Here is a 27,253-nt window from a genome sequence, read left to right on the forward strand (position 1 = left end):
ACACCCATATGCATTTCAATTATGGCATCTTTTCATGCCGATAATGCACCCATATACATTTATTATTATTATTTCATTCATTTTAGAGCAATTCATACTCTAAAACACATTTACAATATCCTTTCCATACATAAAATGAAAGCATATTAACTACTGTAAAACATACATTAAATTAAAACACTCTAACTTGACTCATTGCGAATCGTCTTCATCTCAATTACATACAATAAATGTACTCACCTGGTATCCTCACTAATAAGATGTAGAGACGTATGGCTAATCAGCAACTTATCTTTCCCCCTTTTCTTGTTAGATTCAGGATCTTGATTACGATCTACACAAATATCCATTAAGTACACATAACATACCAATGTTAATATACTCCTCAACATTATACTTTAATAATATTCAAAGTATCATTATTTCAATTTCTATAGCAATTCCAACCTATCTTACCTTTCCAAGCTCAATAGTATCGGTACTACTACCCTGATATCGACACTTCTATACTATGGTACCGATACCCCCTTTCAGTATCCATACATTTCTATATTCTGTTTTTCCTAGTATCGACACCCTTCTCTCAGTATCGATACTACTATACTATGATACCGATACTCCCCTTCAGTATTGATAACATTTTAACATTCTGGATCCATGATGTCGATACTTCCCCTTGTTAGTATCGATACCCCATCATTATCGATACCACTTGCATCGGTATTGATACTGTTCATCCAATTTATACCTATTTACACCTATAGTATCAATATTGTTCTATCAATACCGATACCATTGCCCATATTTACCATTTTTTAGCTCGATTTTCACTTAATATTTCCCCTCTAATCTTATACTTTTACCTTTAACAATACTATTTAACTCCTCTTTACTTAACCCAACTAACTTTACTTCATTTTGCCACCTTTAATATCTAACATCTTCATGGAACATCTCAACTCAATAATCATACCATTTTTCTAAACACGTTTTTAATCCTATCTCATGCTTCTAATATCTTCTTCAATCCTTTAACAAGTCAATTTTACAAATAAACCTCAATAAAAACACATATATCAATATATCATTCAAAACCCCATTTCTTTATATCTCCTATAAAACATCCACCACTTAGTTGTAACCTTCTTTAATCCTTCTTTAATCTTACACATCACTTAATGTTACCAAAGCAACCCCATAATTTAAAGGAAAAACTAACTAATGAAAGTTTACCTTATGCTAGAGAGGAAAACACTATCCACTTGAGTGAAGAAGAAGAAGAGAAATGGATAAATTTCATTTTTTCCCCTTTTAAAATCCCTAATAAGGGAATATGTTAAAAATTCATTTTCCTTCTTAAAAGACCAAAGTATCATCTTACTTTATCTATTGTTACAATTTAGTCTAAACACTATTCCAAATCATTTCCTCATCTTTTACCACTTATTAAATAAATCTTAAATTTTCAATTCTTTTCAATTAAGTCCCTGACCTGATATTTGGGGTATTACAATTTTCCCCATAAGAAAATTCGTCATTGAATTTAAATAAATACCTGGAAAGAAGAGGTAGGGAAACTGCATTCTCATGTCCTCCTCTCTTTCCCAAGTAGCTTCTTCAACCTTATGATTTTGCTTGAGTACTTTAACTAAATGAGTCTCTTTGTTGCGTAATTTCTCTATTTCTCTAACGAGGATCTGCATTGGTTCTTCTTCATAAGTTAAATTTGATCAGACCTCTATTTCCTACCGTTTAATAATGTGGGATGGATCTGATCGATATCTTCGGAGCATCGATACATGGAAAACATTGTGGATTTTGTCCATATCCGGAGGGAAAACTAACTGATATGCTACTGGTTTGACTCTTTTCAAGATTTCATAGGGTCCAATGAATCTTGGACTGAACTTTCCTTTGCGCCCAAATCTCAAAATTTTCTTCCAAGACGACACCTTTAGGAACACTTTATCTCCCACTTGAAATTCGATTTCTTTTTTTTTCAAATCAGCATAAGATTTCTGCCAATCAGAGGCTATCTTGAGATTTCCCTGAATAATCTTTACTTTCTCCATTTCTTTAATCAACTCAGGCCCAACTAGGTTTCGGTCTTTTAATTCAAACCAATTTAATGGTGTTCTGCACTTTTTCCCATGTAATGCTTCATACGGGACCATCTTAATACTCGACTGGTAATTGTTATTGTACGCAAATTACGCTAAAGTCAAATACCATTCTCATGATCCTTTCAACTCAATCACACATGCCCTTAGCATATCCTCAAGTATTTGGATTGCTCGCTCTGACTGTCCATCTGTCTGTGGATGAAAAGTTGTGCTGAAGTTAAATCAAGACCCAATGCCTAATGCAACGACTTCTAAAATCTTGCAGTAAACCTTGGGTCTCAAACGAACACTATTGAAATAGGCACTCCATGCATTCTGACTATCTCTTTTATATACAACTCCGCAAACTTATCCATCGAGTAATCTACTCGAAATGGAATAAAATGAGTTGTTTTGCTCAATCGATCTACAATTACCCATATGAAGTCCTTTTTACCTATCGATAAAGGTAGCCCCGAAACAAAATCCATGGTAACTCGCTCCCACTTCCACTCAAGAATAGATATCGGTTGAAGAAATTCGGAGGGTACTTGATGTTCAACTTTCACTTGCTGACATGCCAAACATTTTACCACAAACTCCGATACAACTCTTTTCATACCAGCCACCAATAATAACTTTTTAAATCTTGATACAACTTACTTCCTCTTGGATGCATCGTCAAAGGGCTATAATGTGCTTCATAAAGAATATTTTTCTTCAATTCATCGTTATCGGGAATGCAAAGTCTTTCCCGATAATATAAATATCCTTCCACTCTTAATTCGAAGTCTTTGGTCTCATTATCGACTTATGCCATTCTCGCCAAGCATTTCTCATCTTGACCTTATAGCTCTTTGATCTGATCCAAAAACATCGACTTTACCTTTAGCTCAACAATCAAGGCACCATCTTACTTTAAGGACATATAGAGAGGCAAAAATCTTTCGGCTTAGTGCAACCGCTACCACATTCTCCTTTCTGGGATGATAATCAATAATTAGATCGTAATCTTTTAGAAGCTCAATCCATCTTATTTATCTTAATTTCAATTCTTTCTGAGTCAAAAAATACTTTAGACTCTTGTGATCGGTATAAATATAGCGCTGCTCACCATACAAATAATGACGCCATATTTTTAATGCAAACACAACTGCTGCCAATTCTAAATCGTGCTTCGAATAATTTTTCTCATGATTCTTCAACTATCTTGAAGCATAAGCCACAACTTTTCCATCTTGCATCAGTACACACCCCAATCCATTATAGGATGCATCACTGAAAACAACATAGTCTTTTCCCGATTCAGGTTGTACAAGCATAGGGGCCTCTGTTAATATTCTCTTGAGCCTTTCAAAACTTTCTTGGCATTTCTCCGTCTAAATAAAAGACACATCCTTTCGTAACAACTTGGTTAGCTACAACGCTAACATTGAAATTTTTTTCACGAACCGTTTATAATAACTAGCAAAACATTCTTTGGGGATTATCAATCCGTTATAGTTTGGATCTTCCTAGGATTTACTCTTATGCCTTCAGTGGAGACGATATGACCAAGGAAAGAAATCTCGGCTAACTAAAATCCGCACTTGGATAATTTGGCATACAGTTTCTTTTAGCGAAGTGATTGAAGAACCACTTAAAGATGAGCATCATGCTCCTCTCTTGACTTGGAATATACTAAAATATCATCTATAAATACCACCATGAATTGATCCAAATACGATTGAAATACTTAGTTCATCAAGTCTATGAATGTTACAGGTGCATTAGTCAAACCAAATGGCATCACTACTAATTCATAATGCCCTTACCGAGTACGAAAAACTGTCTTTGAGATATCATCCTCTTTGATCTTTAACTGATGGTACCCCAATCTTATATCTTAGAAAACACCGCTGCTCATTTCAATTGGTCAAACAGATCATTAATCCTCGAAAGAGGATACTTGTTCTTTATCGTTACCTTATTCAACTGGCGATAATCGATACATAGTCGCATAGACCCGTCCTTCTTTTTCACAAACAGCACATGTGCTCCCCAAGGAGAAACGATGGGTCTTATAAATCCCTTATTGAGTAACTCTTGCAGTTGGGCTTTTAATTCTCTCAATTCAGTCGGTGCTATATGATATGGAGCCATAGAAACATGTCGGTACCTGGGTAAACCTCAATCATGAATTCTACCACATGATCTAGAGGCAATCGCGGTAACTCCTCGGGAAAAATGTCTGAAAATTCTTTAACGGTGGGAATATCATTTACCCTAACCTCTAAAATTTGAGTATCTATCACATTGGCTAGAAAAGCTATACATCCTTTCGACATCATTTTCCTTGCAATCATGGCTGATATCATATATGATGGTGATTTCACTCTTTCACCGATCACTACTATTTTTGAACCTTCAACATCCTTCAGAAACAAACATTTCTTACTACAATCGACTCATCCATAATGTGAAGACAACCAATTCATGCCTAAAATGATTTCAAACTCATCGAAGGGCAACTTCATCATGTTTACCAGAAACACCTCTCTTGGATCTTTATCGAGCATTTTCTACATATTCCACTTACTCTCGCAATGTGACCCATAGGGTTTACCGCTATTATCTCACTTACAATTGGTTCTAAAGGAATTACTCTAGCTCTAACCAACTTTGTACTAATGTATGAGTGTGTAGAACAAGGGTTAACTAAAACAAATACAAGCTCATCAAAAAGATGCAAAATACCTATTATGATTTCAGGGTCATCCCGATCCTCATTGGTCTTAATATTGTAAATTCTAGCGACTCCTTGAGTCTCTTGTCTCTGTATTGAATCCTATTTCCCCCTAGATCTACCGCTTCTTTTTCTTCTATTTGAGGCTGTTACCGATCTTTCAGATTGCACCGAATTATCCCCAGATTTCTTAGGGTAGTTTCGGGAAAAGTGACAAGTATTGTCACATTGGAAACAAGCTCCACTGATAAATCTACATACTCCACGGTGTAATTTGCCACATGTTTGACATAGAGTCTTTCCCTAGATGCTCTACACGAGCTAGCAGCAAAAGACTAGGATTGTCTTTTCTGTGAAGCTGCTATAGAACTATGTCTATCAGCATATCTAGAAATCGAGCCCTTGCCTCTTTTAATATGATGAGGGGTTGAAGGCATTCCCATTCTTTTCCCTATTTGTAAACTCTGCTCCACAGCTAATGTCTACTCCTGAGCTCTTTCAATATCTTTGGCTCGGTTTATGACTTATTGTAAACTCGACAAGTTCAAAGCCAACATCATCTCTTTCAACTTTTGCCTTAAACCCTTTATAAACCAATCATGTCTTGCTTTATCATTTGGATCTACTTTAGTGGCAAAATAACTCAACTTGTTATACTCAGCCTCAAACTCATGTACAACTCGATCACCTTGCTTCAGATTAAGGAACTTTAACAGCATTGCTCGTCTGAACTGTTCACCCATATACTTATTCTTGAATACTTCCAGGAAGAATTGCCAGGTCACTTGTCCGGTGGTGTATACATCATAGTATTTAACCACTATACCCGAGCTGACCCTCTTAGTAAAGATACAATTGCACCCAACCTTTCTAGATCCAAACATTGTAAACTTTCGAGCATTATCATAACATCATTTAACCACAGATCGGCCTCCATAGGAACCTCACCCTCTTCTCCAAGAAACTTTGGAGCTCCTAAGCTCTTCAGCACTTTTGGGATTAACATTCTTGGTGTTGGAGGAGCAAGGGGAGGTTGAAATCGAGTCAGTATAGAGGGCTTGCATAAAATTTCCAAACTTAGGCACCGAAATCCCTTAATGTATAGGTGCACTTGCATTTTTAGAGGGAAGAGACTGTGCACAATTATCCTCATAACTTTCACTACCCATTCCTTCTTGCATTTCTTGTTCCTCCGCTCTTCGCGAGTTCGAGGATTCTGACATCTATTAAAACATACAAAATAATAATAATACAATTAGTAAGGAGTGTCATCAATCACCCTCTAATGACACCATATTAGTAACAATCTTAATGGCGTGCAATTTTTTTTCTATTTTAAAATAAGAATAGTTTCAACCGAGAAACGGCTAAACTTTTAGCTCTGATACTAATAATGTAACACCCATATCCCGTATACCTTTCCGTATATGAAATACAGATGTCGTATCACTTTAAAAAAATGTTTATGCATTAGAAACTCCTTTAAAATTCTAATTCAATCTCAAATCCACCAGAATTAACACTATAAGTATATATTCATTGAAAATATATTACAAAATATTTTATTAAGTTTAATTACATGCCAGATAAGTTTCCAAAATGATCACTACTGTCTTAATATTACTGATGAGTCAACCTTGATTGATGATAACTGCTACTACGGCTACACTCCTTACTTGATTAGTCTCCGCTTTTACCTACGAGTGAAAACAACACACATTAAGTATTTCCTTAGTGAGACATAATATTGTAAAGTAACATTTAAATATACATAGGTAAGTCATATTAATTAGTTTAAACCAAATTATAAATTCTTTAAGGATTCTATAATCCTCTTATATTAAACTGTATTTAATTCTCAATTATCATAATTATTTTTAGTATGCTTAGCATACCTATCTTTCTTTATATTTTTCTTTATCCCTTTAAATCTTTGGTCATTATCCTTTATTTTCATTAATAGCATCCATTAATGCTTATAATGCACCATTATGCATTTCAATTATGGTATCATTTCATGCCGATAATGCACCCATATGAATTTCAATTAAGGCATCTTTTCATGTCGATAATGCACCCATATGCATTTCACTTATGGGATCCTTTCATGCTGATAATGCACCCATATGCATTTCAATTATGACATCCTTTCATGCTGATAATGCACCCATATGTATTTCAATTATGGCATCCTTTCATGCCGATAATGCACCTATATGCATTTCAATTATGGCATCATTTCATGCCGATAATTCACCCATATGCATTTCAATTATGACATTCTTTCATGTCGATAATGCACCCATATGCATTTATTATTATTATTTTTATTAGTTTTAGAGCATTTCATACTCTAAAACTCATTCACAATATTATTTCCATACATAAAATGAAAACATATTAACTAATGTAAAACATACATTAAATTAAAGCATTCTAACTTGACTCATTGCGAATCGTCTTCATCTCAATTACATACAATAAATGTATTCACCTAGTATCCCCGCTAATAAGATGTAGAGACGTATGGCTAATCAATAACTTTATCTTCCCCCTTTTCTTGCTAGATTCAGGAGCTTGATTACGATCTACACAAATATCCATTAAGTACACATAACATACCAATGTTAGTAGACTTCTCAACATTATACTTTAATAATATTCAAAGTATCATTATTTCAATTTCTATAACAATTCCAACATATCTTGCCTTTCCAAGCTCAATAGTATTGGACTACTACCCTAATATCAACATTTCTATACTATGGTATCGATACCCCCTTTCAGTATCGATAACATTTCTATATTCTGTGTTGCCTGGTATCAATACCCTTCTCTCAGTATCGATACTACTATACTATGGTACCGATACTCCCTTTCAGTATCAATAGCATTTTGACATTCTGGATCCATGGTATCGATGCTTCCCCTTGGTAGTATCGATACCCCATCAGTATCGATACCACTTGCATCAGTACCGATATTGTTCGTCCAATTTCTACCTATTTACACCTATAGTATCGGTATTGTTCTATCAGTACCAATACTATTGCCTAGATTTACAATTTTTCAGCTCAATTTTCACTTAATTGTTTCCCTCTAATCTTTTACTTTTACCTTCAACAATACTATTTAACTCATCTTTACTTAACCCAGCTAACTTTACTTTATTTTGCCACCTTTAATATCTAATATCTTCATGGAACATCTCAACTCAAGAATCATACCATTTTTCTAAACATGTTTTTAATCATATCTCATGCTTCTAATATCTTGTTCAATCCTTTTACAAGTCAATTTTACTAATAAATCTCAATAAGAACACATATATCAACATATCATTCAAAAACCCATTTCTTTAAATGTCCTATAAAATATTCACCACTTAGTTTTAACCTTCTTTAATCCTTTTTTAAGCTTACACATCACTTAATGTTACCAAAACAACCCATAATTTAAAGGAAAAACTAATCAATGAAAGTTTATCTTATTCTAGAGAGGAAAACACTATCCACGCGAGTGAAGAAGAAGAAGAAAAAGAAGAAGAGAAATGGATAACTTTCTTCTTTTCCCCCTTTTAAAATCCCTAATAAAGGAATATGTTAAAAATTCATTTTCCTTCTTAAAATACCAAAGTGCCCTATTACTTTATCTATTGTTACAATTTAGTTTAAACACTATTCCAAATCATTTCCTCATCTTTTATCACTTATTAAATAAATCTTAAATTTTCAATTCTTTTCAATTAAGTCCATGACCTGATATTTGGCGTATTACATTGAAACTTAGAATGAACTCAGAAAAGAACTACTCTCGAGGTTATCTCAGCCCTCACGTTCGGCAACACAAGGCACAAAGGCTTCAGCACAAAGGGGAACAAGCCGACAAGGCTAGAAAATTAGAAAAAAAAAACTTAAAGAGAGTAAGAGTAAATGCCTGAGTTTATTACTCTAAAAAGAATTGAATGATTACAAATGGGGGGATGAACTCTCTATTTATAGTTGAGGCCCTCAAGATCTAACGGTCTAGATCAAAATACATCGACGGCTTAGATTGAATCTTACATTATCAAGAACTATATCTCTAAGGCATTTGAATTCAAGTACAACATTATCCCTAATTAAGTACTTATCTCCTTAATTATTGGATAATATTATCCTTTCTGGAACCTTCCAAGGAACGGGCCATGTCTGATGGTTTTGGGCAAGCCCAACACTCTGTATGGTTATCTTACAGAAATCAGTACACACGTCTCAGTCCGAATCCACGAGCCGTGACAAAATATCCCCCATCGAACATGTAACACCTTCGTCGTTTCTCTCGGATGCCTCAGACTTGATCCTTCATGGACTCGTAAGCATTCTCCAAGAACTGGGCCAACTCATCATGCCCAACAAGCCCAAGTCTGTGCATCTAGAACCTCTCTTTTGAACATTTACGTCAATGCCCATAGACCCAAAGTTTAGTATGTGACAACATCTACTTATAATATTTAATATAATATTATATTTGATAATATTGTTTATATATATAGTTTTATATTTTGTAAACAATACGTCCCTCAAAGTTTATTAAAGAATTCACGCGTTTGAAAAGTTGTAATAGGGGAGTTTGTGGATGACGTGGACTGGGATTTACGACAGATGCAGAGATTGGAAATAATAAAACATATATTTTAGGGTAAACTATTTGTTTCGTTATCCACCTATCACTTACTTTCTGTTTTGATAATTTAATTATTATTATTTTTAAATCATAATATTACGTTTTGGTTCTATTTTAGTCACTCACCGTTAAAAAACTTAACGATGATGTTGATATATAATATTTTTAATTATTTTTTCAATACTAAAGTGATATTATCGTATGGTGACATATTAGTATGACCATTAATTTTGTGACCAAAATAGAATTAAAACATAATATTAACTATTATTTAAAAAATAATTAATTGACAAAAAAATTAAGTAATAAGTGGGAGGACCAAATATATAGTTTACCCTATATAGTTTTCTGCAATGAAAACAAATGCAGATAAAAAGTATAAGTTTAGAAGTTATGATTAACGAGGGCCAGATCATAATTTGAAGGGGAAAAAGAAAAAAAAAGAGTAAAATAAAAAAGTTGTCTTTCAATTATAAAGCGATATTTTGTTGAATCTTTTTACTGTTAAAATTTTTAAAATATTATTATGACTATCGAGTGTTGCTTTGTTGAGTCAATCGATTATTAAAAGTTATAAAATGATCATAAGACAGTTCATATGTTCTAAACTTATTTTTTTCATTAAAAAATTGATAATTGTCTAAGTTATACGTTAACATATTAATTAAAATATAATAATCGTTTGAGATTATATAATTAAATTTTATTATACATTAATCAACAAATTATGGTATAACGGGATGAAAGTCGCAACTTGTTCGGTTTCTCGTCCTCAGATTCGTTTAGTAAGAATCGGAAATGGTTTTAACTTCAACATTTCACCATACCCAAGACTCACAGAATTAATATTAATACAAAACAAATAAACAGTTCAGCTCCCATCAAATTTGGAGAATAGATAAAATGAATAATCAAAATTAGGCGATTGAGGAAGAGTGTGGCCGTTTCAACAGTCACCTCCACTTCTCAAACAACTTCCGATTGCCCAGCCTATCGGATTATTTCCTCCCTTGCATCTCTATTTTCATTATGATGCTTTTTTTCCCTTTCTACTTTCTGTTTCTCCTGAAAAGTAGAAAAGTGAAAGGGAAACAGAGCAGAATCCCAGACCCCCCCTTTCTTTGTTAATACCCAATTGAACCTGCTTGCCGGCTTTTGTATTCTAAGCCAGGTAAATTTGTTTTATTTTATTCTTCGTTTTATTTTGTTTTCTTCAACACCCATTTCTAGATCTTCAATTTTTTGTACTGTTAGAGAAATTCTACCCTTTGATCTTGACAAAGATGCAGCGTAATAAATTTTCCACAATGCGTATTTTAAAGGTTTTAGATAGATGTAAAGGCACGCAAGTTTACGCTCTTAACAACACCGCTGCTGCTGGTGGAGATGTGGGTGAAAAACTCTTCCACCAGCTTCAGGATCATCTTACTGTTAACTCAGTTCGACCTAAATCTATTCACAATTGCCAAGCTTCTAACAATCCCCTTGTTTTTGTAAATGAAACCCTTCTTCCTTATGGCCTCCCTGTCTCCGATCTCCTCGAGCCTCAGATCGAACCATGCCTAAAGGTCGTTGACTTTATAGAAACTCTAGCTGATTTGTACCGTAGGATTGGCAAGTGTCCTCAATTCGAGAAATCCGGAATGTATCTCGAGCATTATCCAATTTTTAAGGGCTTATCTGATCCAAAGCTGTTACGGAGGACTCTTCGAGCTGCCAGGCAGCATTGCGTTGATGAGCATTCCAAGATCGTGTTAGCAGCGTGGTTGCAGTATGAGAGGAGGGAGGATGAGCTTGTTGGCACAAATTCAATGAATTGTCGTGGAAGAAATATTGAGTGCCCTAAGGCTACCTTGATAGCTGGTTATAACCCCGAATTCATTTATGATCCTTGTAATTGTTCTAAGACTCGTAGAGGGGAAACTGAGGATGACTTTTCAATCGAGGATAAGGAATGTTCCACTTCTGATGGCTATGGGGATATGTCATTTTTCATTGGAGATAATGAGATTAGGTGTATACGGTCCAGTATTGCTTCATTATCGTTACCTTTTAGGACATTGTTGTATGGTGATTTCAAGGAGTCTAAAAGAGAGAAGTTAAATTTGACCCAGAGCTGTGTCTCAGTAGAGTGTTTGAAAACCGCTAAATTATATAGCAGGAACAAAAGATTAGATTCATTTGGTCCACGGATTCTTTTGGAGCTTCTTTCTTTCTCAAATAAGTTTTGTTGTGACAATTTGAAGTCTGATTGCGATTCTTATTTGGCATCTTTGGTAAATGATATGGAGGGTGCACTGTTGTTAATTGAGTATGGATTGGAGGAAAATGCATATCTTCTTGTGGCAGCCTGCTTGCAGGTCTTTTTAAGGGAGCTCCCAAATTCAATGCACAGTCCTAATGTGATGAAATACTTTTGTGGTCCGGATGCAAAGGAAAGATTGGCTCTAGCTGGGCATGCTTCGTTTTTATTATATTTCTTCTTAAGCCAAATTGCAATGGAGGAAGATATGAAAACTAACACTACTGTGATGCTTCTAGAGAGGTTGACAGAGTGCGCAACGAAAAGTTGGCAGAAACAACTTGCGTATCACCAGTTAGGGGTTGTGAAGTTTGAGAGAAAAGAGAACAAAGACGCGCAAAGTTGGTTTGAGATAGCTTGTGAGTCTGGTCATATATTCAAAAGTGGGTGTTGCAAGAACCAAGTTCAAGCGTGGCCACAGGTATTCAGCTTACAAGTTATTAACTCACTCATCTCAGAATATAAGCCAGTTGGGTGGATGCATCAAGAACGTTCTCTGTATTGTGATGGGAAGGAGAAGATGTCGGATCTAGAGATGGCTACAGAACTGGATACAATACAAGTATCGAGCTGTTTTACAGTTGGAGAACAACAAGATTGGAGCAGCCATCTCAGAAATTAGTAAAATAATCAGTTTCAAGGTATCCCCCGACTGCCTTGAGTTACGTGCCTGGGTTTCGATTTCCATGGAGGACTATGAAAGAGGTCTTAGAGATGTTCGGGCACTTTTGACTCTGGAGCCTAATTACATGATGTTTTATGGGAAAATGCATGGTGACCACTTGGTGGAGCTCCTACGTCCTTTTGTTCAACAGTGGAGTCAAGCTGATTGCTGGATGCAATTGTATGACCGCTGGTCTTCTGTCAATGATCTTGGTTCCCTAGCTGTTGTACATCATATGTTGGCAAATGACCCTGGAAAAAGCCTTCTATGGTTCAGGCAGTCTCTCCTTTTAAGGTAACATGATAAACTCTTTCACTGGTTGAATAAAAGGTTCTTTTGCTGTCTCTGTTGAATGGAAATTTCTTTATAGATTCGTTCTATTAGAATAAAATTTGTTCTAAACTCTATGTAAGATCTTGCATTATTGCTTTGTAGTGAAAATGAACTACTTTATGCCTTGTATAAATGTCTATTCATTTTCCTTTTCGAACTAGATCAATGATTAACACTATGAACTTATGATAAGTGAAGCAATGTTTTCTTCTGTTTTATTTTAAGATGTAGGTATCTGTGCATTTAAAGGCAGGGTTGATTCTTTATCAAGTGTTAACCACAGTCAAGTTAAAATAAAATGTCATTATAATAAGTTTACTGTTTAGAGTTGAGAAAATAGCAGCCTGCTTGCCCTCAAGGTGATACCATATGGTATGTTATGGAAATTTGATTCATCACTATGTGCAGCCTAACTGCCACGGATATGAAATGTACACTGTATAGTAAAACAATCCCCATTCCATTATTTTCATAATGGTTCCTTCCTCTTGGCCTCAAAATATTCTATGGTAAATGTTTGAATTCTATTCTTCATTTGCTTCCTCGTATTAGCACAGTTTATTTTTTGAGGTTAACAATTTATTTATTATAACTTATGAGTGGATACTATTAAATAAGTTAACTTATATTTCACATGGTAACTCTATTATATCAAATGCGTTGGATATGTCAGTTGCAATCATAGTCATAGAACTTGCAATTTCTTACTATAGCACTTGAGGTTGTTTCTCCATGGAATGGATCCGGATAAATGAGGCATATAACTTCTTTCTACACTATAATTCAAACATTGACAGAATGCAATATTTTGTTAGACTTTTTTAAGGTGGCGTTTGGTTCGCTTGAATGAATGTTTATGAGGAAATTAGAATTTGTGAAGGAATTAGAATCTGTCAGAAATTGGAACCTGTGAAGGAATTAGAATCTGTCAGGAATTGGAATCCAGTTCCATATTCTGTTTGGTTGGCAGGAAATGAAATTAGAATCCAATTTCATATTTTGTTTGGTTCGTAGACATGTCATATGAATTTGATTTCAACAATGTAAAATGACAGAATTGTCTTTGTTTTTTTTACTTTATTTTAGTTTGTTTTACAACATACATGTAGTAATATATTATAAAAAATTAAAAAATATTAAATTTTTATTTTATTGATTGATTATTCATTTTAATAAATTATAAAAATTATGCTAATAAACATCATAAGTTAAAGTCATCGCAATCAAAATATGTTAATAAGTTACAAAAGATAGAGAAATATTTCGATACATTCCAATCGAAGTATGTTAATTATTTACCAAAAAATATACCAACACTATTTTTATTCAATATATGAATTAGAAATTCGACCTGACACGACACGAAATAATAAAAAAATTATTTTTATTCAATAAAAACATGACTTAATTGAAAAAAATTATATATATAGGGTATTATTGTAATTATTTTTAAATATATAAGATAAAATTATATATTTTTTTCGGGTTGAGTCCGGTTTTTTCATCCTAAACCCGACCCGAATATCACACTTAAAAAACTCGACCCGAACAAAATAAAGTTTCACCCGACCCGATCCGAAATAATAAAAAAATTATTTTTATTCAATAAAAACAGTGACTTAATTAAAAAAAATTTATATAGAGGGATATTATTGTAATTATTCTTAAATATATAAGGTAAAATTATATATATTTTCGGGTCGGGTATTTTTCACCGTAAACTCGAACTCGACCCGACCCGAATATCACACTTAAAAAAACAGACTCGACCCGACCAAAATAAAGTTTCACTCGACCTGAACCGAATATATGAATTAGAAACCCGACCCGACCTGAAATAATAAAAAAATATTTTTATTCAATATATGAATAAGTTACCAAAAGATTGATGAGGATAGTATGATCAAATTTCAATTTCCTCCAACAAGAGAATTGAATTCCATCCATTCTTGGATGAAATTCACTTTTCCTCATTTGATGGAAAGTTGAGGCCATGAGAGATTCCAATTCCCTTCGAAAACTTGAACCAAATATGGGAAAGTGGTGGAATTAGATTCCAATTCCCACCAATTCCCACCAATTCCAAGAGATTCATGCCAACCAAACGCCACCTAAGTGTTTGCTACTACTGGTGCTATAGGTTAAATTGTTAAATTGTCAAAAGGCTGCAATGCGTAGTCTACGATTGGCTAGAAACCATTGTACCTCAGAACATGAAAGGCTTGTCTATGAAGGATGGATATTGTACGACACCGGCCACTGTGAAGAAGCACTATCTAAAGCAGAGGAGTCAATCTCCATCCATAGATCGTTTGAAGCTTTCTTCCTCAAAGCATATGCTTTATCAGATACTAGTCTTCATCAAGAGTCCTCAGCATATGTTATCCAACTTCTTCTGGATGCTCTTAGATGTCCTTAAGATGGACTTCGGAAAGGACAAGTGAGTATTTTTGGAGCAATTTGAACTCCAGCTATATAGTAATAGAAAAACCTAGCTATACAAGTACAATGAATTCGTTTTGGGTTCTGACTGATTCCACATTTCTGCAGGCGCTGAATAATTTAGGTAGTGTATATATAGACTGTGAAAAGCTAGACCTCGCTGCTGACTGTTACATGAATGCACTGAATATTAAGCATACATGGGCACATCAGGGTCTAGCACGCGTATTTCATCTAAAAAATCAGCGTGAAGCTGCATATGATGAGATGACTAGGCTGATAGAGAAGGCATGCAACAATGCTTCAGCTTATGAGAAGCGTTCCGAATATTCTGACCACGACATGGCAAAGAGTGATCTTGCTATGGCTACACAATTAGATCCCTTGAGGACATATCCATACAGATACAGAGCAGCAGGTAAATTCCTTGACCACGGTAGTGGCTACTTTTACCCAACAACTTTGTAAATTGCTGCATTTGACCTATACCCTTGCGCTTTCATGCTACATTTGGTTACATAAGTAATTAACACAAGGAAAAACTTACCGCATGAGTTTAAAATAAATTTTCATGATTTAAAGAAGAACTAGTACAAATCTAAACTTGAAATTACAAAGGCGAGTAAAAACACAAGTAAAATATTATTCATTCTCTCTGTTCGTATTTGGCTAAAATTTACCAAATGAAGTTAATTTATTTCCAACTTACGTACTGAAATAGGAGGAAAAAAATAACATCCCTACAAAACATAAAATTATAATGCTATTAGCTGTAATGATAGACCTAACTAAATAGATGCTTATGCCTCATTTGGCTACGTAAGTATTAAGATAAGGAAAAAATTAAGTATTAAATAAGTATTAAAATAATTTGTCATAACATAAAGAAGGATTAGTACAAGTTTAAACTTGAAATAAGAAGGATTAGTAAAAACACTAGGAAAAACAGTACCCCGTCAAAATTAGTATTTTTTTTTCTCTTTGTTAAAACCATATAACCCCTAGACCCGACCAATGCGTTTCGACTAAGTCTAGTGGATCACATTCATGATTCTTAAAGACATTTTTCCTAAAATGTTATTCAATCAATGTAAAATCATATTTATAAATGACATTTATGAAATTATAATAAATTATACTATATAAAAAAAACCAACACATAATTATGAGAAAAATAACAAGTTAATTTAAACATGTCTTAACAAATCCAAACTACGATAAACCAATATAAATAGCAAAAGAGTAATCATTACAAAATCTAATACTTTTAAAATAATGCCATGTTACTAAAATAGAGTTAACTTGAAAGATAAAACATTACAATAAGATATACTTCAAGAGATATGTTGATCCTCCAAGTGCTCGATCAGGTGTATCTAATCAACAATATCTGAAAGGGAAAAACATTTTCGAAAAGTGAGCTAGGCTCATTGTGTCCCAACATTACTATAAAATCAAGATAGGTACACTAAACAAAGCATAGTCCAGTAAATCTCATAAAAATTATACAGCAGTAAATCGCATAAAAGAATTACCCTAAGAGAACATCTTAGAGCCTGAGAGCCTACCCAAGATAGATTTCGGAGCTGTGGGGCCTACCTAAGAACACATCTTAGGGCCGCAGGGCCTACCCGAGAATGATCTCAAGGCCGCATAGCCTACCTAAGAGTCACATTAAGTTCATAAAATTTTTCAGCTTGATCAGAGTTGTACTTTATAAATTCGTATTCCAAAAATTCAATTACACCGTGCGTAAATTACATAAATCCGTAAACATGGTAATCATATACCATTTCAAAACAAAAATCAGATAGTAGTCATAATCCATAAACCACCACATTAAATCGGTGCATCAATAAAACAGTAACCATAGAATTTAGTGTACCACATATTAAAATAAATAAAACAGTTCAGTAATAAATAGGGAACACACCTCGATAATAGGTTCAAATAGTAGATCTACTGATTGTTGGTCTCACCACGCTCTGCTACAGTTTTCGAACCTAATTCATAATAACACTATATTACTAATGGGTAACATAATTAATTTCTAAAACCATAAAATTTACGGGTCTTACGGGTGAATACTGGCACACGTGGTTTAACTGATTTAGAGGAGTTGGGTTGAGCTGTCGAACGGTCAGGAGAGTCTATTGTACCTTCAAACATTAATAATTTATCAGTCTCAAGTCTTACTCAAGTCATTCAAAGTTAAATCTCTTAAGTACATAAGCATTTTTCGGGTTTGACAATCAATTTGGAGGCTTTCGAGTCTGAATTTGACCAAACGAATTACGGAATCGGAATCATGACGTCGAAAAACATAAAGTATGACTTTTCAAAAATTCAAATTCTTGGTCAAAATCAAAGTCAACGGGTTTGACTGATGATTTGGTGGCCTTCGGATTCGAATTTGGAGAAACGGATTCGGCACGTCGTAAAATGTCATAATAGGTATACTCGAACAAAATTAAATGTCGTTTAATGGCCGTTTAAAGCTGGTCAAAGTTATGGTCAAAGGGGTTCAATAGTCCACATTCAAAATTACAAAAATATCACCTTTTTTAAAAATAATTACCAGAATATCACCGTTTTAAAAATAATTACCAGAATATCACCGTTTTAAAAATAATTACCAGAATATCACTATTTTAAAAATAATTACCAAAATATCACCGTTTTAAAAATAATTACCAAAATATCACCATTTTAAAAGTAATTACCAAAATATCACCGTTTTAAAAATAATTCCCAAAATATCACCGAGTCGGGCCGTGTCAACGGGTCGGGTCAGGTCAACGGGTCGGGTCAACCCAGTCGGGTCGAGTCGGTTCAACCCAGTCAGGTCGGGTCAGACCGGTTCAGACCGGTCAAGCCGGTCAACAACATCACCCAGCAGTTCGTAACTCCCTCACGCGTAGGGGCGATGCGTGGGGGCACGTGAAGCCTCCTCCGATCTCCAAAAATTCCTGAAACAAATTCCAAAAATTCTTTTAAACGATTTTGAGTCACTTACCAACCTCGGTTCAAATTTTTGAACGATGGAGAGCTCGATTTCAACTCGATCGAAACTTTGACCGTTTCACCTCCCTCACGCGCCACCGCCTACGGAGACAAGGAGGACACCGTCGGACTCGGAACGACACAAGGAACACGATGGTGTAGGAGGTGTCGAAAACCTATCAACGATCGGAGATGAATTTAAGATTTTCTCGGCGGTGGTGCTAAAAAAACATCGAGACTTTGACTCGAAATTCACGTCGTTTGGCAGCGTTTCGCTATAATTGGTTTACTGGGTTTTGATCACGGGTCAAACATGAACATGATGGTGGTTTCAATTTGACGATCGGATGTCGAACGGCGTCGGGATCAGTCTTGAAAGAAGGTTTCAGGAAAGGGAATTTTATGAATTGGTTTTTTGTGTTTTCACGCAGAAACCAATTAATTTCCTTTAAAAGAAAAGCCTGCCGACATTCAAAGGTATAATTCAGGGCTTGGTCATTGAATTTTCTGCAACTTCTAAAATGGACTTTAAATTTTCAAAACTTCCAATTTAATCCTCAAACTTTGCCAAATTACTTAATTAATAATAATTTTTTTTCTTCAAATTTTTCCGGGTTGTTATAATTATCCCCCTCTACAAGAATTTTCATCCTCGAAATTTACCTCATGAGAATAGTTGAGGAAACTGAGCCTCCATTGACTCCAATGTCTCCCAAGTAGCTTCAGAGGGGCATCAATTACTCCATTGAACTTTTACCATTGGAATACGCCTATTCCGAAGAACTTGCTCATCACTTTCTAAGATCTGAATGTGCTCATCCTCATATGACAAATCAGGTCTCAGCTCTACTTCCTCAACCTGAATAATGTGACCTGGATCTGGACGGTATCTCCTCAACATTGATACATGAAAGACATCATGAATACAACTGAGTTGTGAAGGCAACTCAAGCTAATATGCAACAGGTCCCACCCTTTTCAAAATACGAAATGGTCCAATAAATCTTGGACTCAATTTACCTTTACGCCCGAATCTCAATACTTTCTTCCAGGGTGATACTTTTAAAAAGACTTGATCTCCAACTTCAAACTGAATATTTTTCCTCCGTTGATCTGCATAAGACTTCTGTCTATCAAATACCTCTTTCAGACGGTCACGGATCAATTTGAATGTGTCCTCCATCTCGCGTACTAACTCAGGTCCCAAAGTCTTCCTTTCACGCAACTCAGTCCAACAAATCGGGGTGCGATATCTAAGCCCATTGAGTTCTTCGTAGGATGCCATACGAATGCTGGTATGATAACTGTTATTGTAAGCAAATTCAGCCAACGACAAATTCAGCCAACGGCAAAAAGTTCTCCCAGCTACCATGAAAATCAATTACGCAACCCCACAACATATCCTCCAGAATCTGAATCACTCTCTCAGATTGACCACCAGTTTGTGGATGAAATAATGTACTATAATCCAATATTGTTCCCAAAGTCATATGTAGCGCCTTCCAAAATCTCGAAGTAAATCTTGGATCTCGATCAGAAATAATATACAATGGAACACCATGCAATCTGAAAATCTCCGAAATATACAATCTCTCCAGCTTGTCCAACGTATAATTTACCCACACAGGAATGAAGTGAGCTGACTTTGTAAGTCTGTCAACAATCACCCAAACTGAATCTTTTTTCGAAGGATTCATAGGTAAGCCAGTAACAAAATCCATAGTAATACGCTCTCATTTTCATTCAGGAATCTTAATAGGCTGTAACAAACCTGATGGATGTTGATGTTCTGCCTTAACTTGCTGACAAGTCAAACACCTAGCCACAAAATTCGAGACGTCCTTCTTCATGCCGACCCAATGATACCTCTATCTCAAATTCTTGTACATCTTATCTCCACCGGGGTGCATAACATATGGACTACTGTGAGCCCCATTAAGAATAATCTGCCTCAATTCAGCATCATCAGGCACACAATATCGACCCTTAAAGTATAAAACTTCATCCTGATCAAGAGCGTAATTTGACCTTGTCCCCTGCTCTACTTGCTCAAAGATAGATAGCAAGGAGCTATCAAGGGGCTGCTTAACTTTAATTTCATCAACCAAAGTCGGCTTAACTTGTAATTCTGCTAACAAAGTGCCATTGTCTTATAAATTCATTCTGGCCATTAAAGACCTCAACTCTGATGCCGCCTTTCGACTAAAAGCATCAGCCACAATGTTAGCTTTACCAGGGTGATAATCAATCACACAATCATAATCCTTTAGAAGCTCTAGCCAGCGCCGTTGTCTCAAATTAAGCTCCTTCTGGGTCAGAAGATACTTTAAGCTCTTATGATCAGTGAAAATATAGCACTTCTCTCCATAAAGATAGTGTCTCCAAATCTTCAAGGCAAAAATCACTGCTGCTAATTCCAAATCATGCGTGAGATAATTACACTCATGCGGTCGCAGTTGACGTGACGCATAAGCCACTATCTTAGCCTCCTGCATTAGAACACAACCAAGTCCTGATTGTGAAGCATCATTATACACTGTAAAATCCTTCCCGAACTCTGGTTGAATCAACACTGGTGCTTGAGTCAAAACAACCTTTAATTTCTCAAAGCTCTCCTGTTGTGCCTCGCTCCAGTCAAAAGGCACTTTCTTCCTTAACAACTTTGTCAAAGGAGCAGCAATGATCGAGAAGCCCTCAACAAAACGTCGATAATATCCAGCTAAGCCCAAGAAACTACGGATCTCAGAGATGTTCTTGGGTCTTTTCCAATTCACAATAGCCTCGATCTGGCTTGGATCAACCTGAATACCTCGAGCAGAAATAATGTGCCCAAAAAATGACACTTATTGAAGCCAAAACTCACACTTGCTTAGTTTGGCATATAGTCTATGCTCTCTCAAGGTCCGCAGAACAATCTTCAAATGCTCGTCATGCTCTGTTTCCGTCCGAGAATAAACCAGAATATCATCAATAAAAACAACCACAAATTGATCCAAATATGGCCGGAACACATGATTCATCAAATCCATGAAAACTGCGGGAGCGTTCGTCAAACTAAAAGGCATTACTAAGAATTCATAATGACCATATCTAGTGCGAATGGTCGTTTTTGCAACATCGGACCCCTTAACTTTCAATTGGTAATACCCCGAACGAAGATCAATCTTAGAGAATACAGTAGCTCCTCGCAACTGATCAAATAAGTCGTCAATCCTGGGTAATGGGTACTTATTTTTGACCGTCATCTTGTTCAACTTCCGATAGTCAATACATAGCCTTAACGACCCATCCTTGTTTTTCACAAACAAAACTAGAGCTCCCCAGGGTAAAGTATTATGCCGAATAAATCCTCGATTAAATAATTCTTGCAATTGGACCTTCAACTCCTTAAGTTCCTTTGGAGCCATGCGATAAGGTGCCATAGAAATAGGTGAAGATCCCGGATAAGTCTCAATCTCAAACTCTACCTCTCTATCAGGAGGTAACCAAGGCAACTCCTCCAAAAAAACATCAGGAAACTCGCTAACTGCACGAATCTCCTCAATCGTGTACAAGGAACCTTTAGTGTTCAAAATATAGGCAATGAAAGTCTCATATCCCTTCCTGATCATACGATCAATTTCCATAACTGAAACAATATTGGAGAGATAGCCACGCCGTTCACCAATTAACACAACAGTCCGACCATCTGAAGTCTTTAGAGTAGCTTGCTTGTATTCGCAATCCAGGTTTACCTTGTGTTTATTCAACCAATCCATCCCAAGAATTAGATCAAACTCCTCTAAAGGAAGCTCCATAAGATCAGCGAGAAAAATTTCTCCCCGAATCTCCAGAGGACAACGCCAGAATACTTTATTCACTAATACTGCCTGTCCTACTGGACTCATAACCGTAACAGTAATATCAGTGTTCTCGATCGGAATCTGAAGGTTTCGAGATACTGAGCTCGATACATAGGAGTGGGTGGAGCTATTGTCTAGTAATGCAAAGTATGGAATAGAATAAATAGTAAATGTACCTGCAATAACCTCAGGCTCATCTCTGTCATCCCGACATCTAGTGGCGTAAACCAAAGCTAGCTGTCTAGCCTCAGAAACTGTTGGCCCTCTATTATGCTGAGGTCGTGCTCTACTGTCTATCCTGGACGCTGATCCACGAGCCTTTCCTTGGCTACGATCTCTAATTGGAGTATGTACAGTAGTCTGAGAATGCATAGGAGTCTGAGTAGCAGTCCGCTCAGACGAAGCTAGCTGAGGACAATCCCTCTGAAAATGACCATTAGATCCACAATGAAAACATGCTCTGGTCTTCCTATAACACTCTACCGTGTGCCGTTTACCATAAAAGTCACAATGAGGCACTTGAAACGGAACCGAAGAACCACCTCTACTAACAACTGAATGTGAAGATACTGTAGGCCTGAAGCGTGTATTGCTTCTCTGAAGGGCTGAAGTACGAGTCCTTTTACCGGACTGTGCGGATGATTCAGTAGGGCCAAAAGATTTCCTAGATCGCTCATGATCAACACGCTCTCTTCCAGAAGCTAAAGCCTCCATCTCCTCAGCATCCTTGGCTCTGCTCACCAGCATATCAAAAATCTCATCTTGGAGGGAAACAACCTGTCTATGTTGCTCGTATCTGAGTCTGAGGGCAAATGTACGGCATCAATCTCTCTCGTTAGGCACCTGACTGATTCCATACTTTAACAATTTCAAGAACTCTATCTCATACTATGAAACAGTCATGTCACCCTGAACCAAGTCTTGAAACTACTGTCATCTCTGGACTAAGTAACGCTCACCCAAGAATCGGCTTCAAAAGCTCTCCTTAAAGAAATCCCATGTCAAACGATCGGTAGGAACACTACTGGTCACTGACTCCTACCAGGTGTGGGCATTGCCATCTAACATTGCTACTGCCCCCAAATATCTCTTAGTTGGGTCCGAACCCAACTGATCCATACGTCTCTCAGTATCTTGGAGCCAATCTTCTGCTTCATTAGGAACTCCACCAAGCTGTCCTCCAAAAGTTCTGACTCCATTGACAATCAGTCTGAGAAATAGGCACCTCGGATCCAACACCAGCCGCTCTAACCGCTCCTTGAATCAACTGTAGAAACTGTCTACCAAAATTCTCATCAAATGCAACTATGGTAGAATCTGGCTCACTATCGGTTACTCCCCTGATCAGTGTAGTCATGCATATACCAGCGATAGAAGGTAAATTTGTTGGGGTCGCAGGAGCAAGATCACCTGTCGAAGGTGGGGGATCTACTCGAATCTCATCGATTTGGTCTGAAAATCTAGCCACTGGACCTCGTCCATGGCTAGTTCGACGTCCATGCCTAACACTCATTTTGGTGGATCTCGAGTTTACTACAGAAGATAAAACTTAGGGTTAGATAAGCACTTGGAGTCTCGAACACAGTAAAAATCGTAAAAACTTTGAGACATGGCCTTAGTAACTTATTTGGTAAAATATTTCAAACCCGTATTTTCAATTTGGACTCATACACAGTCTGAGGTTTAAAAACCAAAAGCTTTGATACCAATTAAATGTAACCCCCTAGACCCGGCCTATGCGTTTCGACTAAGTCTAGTGGATCACATTCATGATTCTTAAAGACATTTTTCCGAAACCGTTATTCAATCAATGTAAAATCATATTTATAAATGAAATTTATAAAATTATAATAAATTATACTATATTAAAAAAAGCCAACTCATAATTATGAGAAAAATAACAAGTTAATTTAAACATGCCTTAAAAAATCCAAACTACGATAAACCAATATAAATAGCAAAAGAATAATCATTACAAAATCCAATACTTTTAAAATAAGGCCCATGTTACCAAAATAGAGTTAACTTGAAAGATAAAACATTACAATAAGATATATTTCAAGAGATATGTTGATCCTCCAAGTGCTCGATCAGGTGTATCTAACCAATAGTATCTGAAAGGGGAAAACATTTTCGAAAAGTGAGCTAGGCTCACTGTGTCCCAACATTACTATAAAATCATGATAGGTACACTAAACAAATCATAGTCCAGTAAATCTTATAAAAATTATACTGTAGTAAATCCCATAAAAGAGTTACCCTAAGGGAACATCTTAGGGCCTGAGAGCCTACCCAACATAGATTTCGGGGCCGTGGGGCCTACCTAAGAACACATCTTAAAACCGCACCCGAGAATGATCTCAGGGCCGCAGAGCCTACCTAAGAGTCACATTAGGTTCGTAAAATTTTCCAGCTTGATCAGAGCTGTACTTTATAAATTCGTATTCCAAAAATTCAATTGCACCGTGACGTATATTCCATAAATCCGTAAACATGGTAATCATATACCATTTCAAAACAAAAATCAGATAGCAGTCATAATCCATAAACCATCATATTAAATCGGTGCATCAATAAAACAATAACCATAGAATTTAGTGTACCACATATTAAAACAAACCAAACAATTTAGTAATAAATAGGGAACACACCTCGATAATAGGTTCAAATAGTAGATCTACTGATTACTGGTCCAACACGCTCTGCTACAGTTTTCGATCCTATTTTATAATAACACTATATTACTAATGGGTAACATAATTAATTTCTAAAACCATAAAATTTACAGGTCTTACGGGTGAATACTGGCACACGTGGTTTAACTGATCTAGAGGAGTTGGGTCGAGCTGTTGAACGGTCAGGAGAGTCTCTTGTACCTTCAAACATTAATAATTTATCAGTCCCAAATCTTACTTAGTCATTCAAAGTTAAAACTCTTAAGTACATAAGCATTTTTCGGGGTTGGCAATCAATTTGGAGGCTTTTGAGTCTAAATTTGACCAAATGAATTGCGGAATCGAAATCAGGACGTCGAAAAACAGAAAGTATGACTTTTCAAAAATTCAAATTCTTGGTCAAAATCAAAGTCAACGGGTTTGACTGATGATTTGTAAGCCTTCGGCTTCGAATTTGGAGAAACGGATTTCGGAAACGGATTCGACACGTCAAAAATTATCAGAATAGGTATACTCGAACAAAATCAAATGTCGTTTAATGGTCGTTTAAAGCCGGTCAAAGTTATGGTCAAAGGGGTTCAATAGTCCACATTCGAAAATTACAAAAATATCACCTTTTTTTAAAATAATTACCAAAATATCACTGTTTTAAAAATAATTACCAGAATATCACTGTTTTAAAAATAATTACCAAAATATCACCGTTTAAAAATAATTACCAAAATATCAATGTTTTAAAAATAATTACCAAAATATCACCGATTTAAAAATAATTGCCAAAATATCACAGGGTCGGGTCGGATCAGATTGGTTCAGACCGGTCAAACCGGTCAACAACATCACCCAGCAGTTCGTAACTCCCCCACGCGCAGGGGCGGCACATGAAGCCTCCTCCGATTTCCAAAAATTCTTGAAACAAATTCCAAAAATTCTTTTAAGCGATTTTGAGTCACTTACCAACCTCGGTTCAAATTTTTGAACGGTGGAGAGTTCGATTTCAACTCGATCGGAACTTTGACCGCTTCACCTCCCTCACGCGCCGCCGCCTACGGAGACAAGGAGGACACCGTCGGACTCGGAATGACACAAGGAACACGATGGTGCGGAAGGTGTCGAAAACCAATCAACGATCGGAGATGAATTTAAGATTTTCTCGGCGGTGGTGCTAAAAAAAACGTCGAGACTTTGACTCAAAATTTACGTCGTTTGGCAGCGTTTCGCTATAATTGGTTTACTGGGTTTTGATCACGGGTCGAAGATGAACACGATGGTGGTTTTAATTTGTCGATCAAATATCGAACGGTGTCGGGATCAGTCTTGAAAGAAGGTTGCAGGAAAGGGAATTTTATGAATTGGTTTTATGTGTTTTCATGCATAAACCAATTCATTTCCTTTAAAAGAAAAGCCTGCCGACACTCAAAGATATAATTCAGGGCTTGGTCATTGAATTTTATGCAACTTCTAAAATGGACTTTAAATTTTCAAAACTTCCAATTTAATCCTCAAACTTTGCCAAATTACTTAATTAATAATAATTTTTTTCTTCAAATTTTTCCGGGTTGTTACAAACCAAGTCATAATTACTAAGTGAAATTAGTTTATTACTATCTCATATACTAAAATATGAGGAAAAACTAATACTCCTACGAAAATTTGCATTAGTTAATTATAGATAAATTTGAAAGTTGAGTAAACTAATTTTCCCATGGCTTTGCATCTTTCTTACCTTCTTCTAAGCTTTTTTTCATCAGCTCAACACATTGTCTCATTCCTATATATTTGGTCATATTGAAGTCTTGAACTTTAATGTTTGAGAGTTAAATTTTTTTCCATGTGCTTTATTTTCTGTTTTCGTTTTGGCATAAAAGCAAAGGGTTCTCTCAGATTTAAACAAATAAAATTAAGAACTTCCTTTATACTTTTGTCTTGCTTTGCTTGTATAGTATTTGGTAAAATGATATCCATCTTGATATGAGGTTCTTTTAGGATCAAGATTTCTGTTTAATTATATCAATATAAATGTTATTCATCGTCATCTATCCTCTAAAATGTTCGAATGCTATTGATCCAAATGGAAAGATGACAAAAACTAAATTATTGAATCCATATGAAATTCATGTTTAGAGTACGGTAGTTGGTTGTTATTTGTTCTCGATCCTGAACACCGTAACCATATTTGCATATGGGGCTAGCTTTTTCCGGCCTCTAACATGCAGTTCCTGTGTTTCCAGTTCTAATGGATGATCACAAAGAAAATGAAGCAATTATGGAGCTCACAAAACCACTAGCTTTCAAGCCGGACCTGCAGCTACTACATCTTTGAGTGGCTTTCCACGAATCGATGGGTGATAATATGTCTGCTGTAAGAGACTGTGAAGCAGCACTATGTCTTGATCCCAACTATGGTGATACTCTTGAGCTATATAATAAAGTTTGCCAGCAGGTTAATGAGCAAAAGTGTGAGTCAGATCCCCATAGTCATTTCCTCTGGGCAACCTGA

General features: G+C 35.9%; 1 pseudogene; it reads left to right on the plus strand.

The window, feature by feature from the left end:
* The first annotated feature begins 1,810 nt into the window (after positions 1–1,810).
* Positions 1,811–27,253, plus strand: LOC120135696 (annotated as a pseudogene).

This window comes from Hibiscus syriacus, unplaced genomic scaffold (assembly GCF_006381635.1).
Source record: "Hibiscus syriacus cultivar Baekdansim isolate YM2019G1 unplaced genomic scaffold, ASM638163v2 tig00110610_pilon, whole genome shotgun sequence".
NCBI classification, from domain to species: domain Eukaryota; kingdom Viridiplantae; phylum Streptophyta; class Magnoliopsida; order Malvales; family Malvaceae; genus Hibiscus; species Hibiscus syriacus.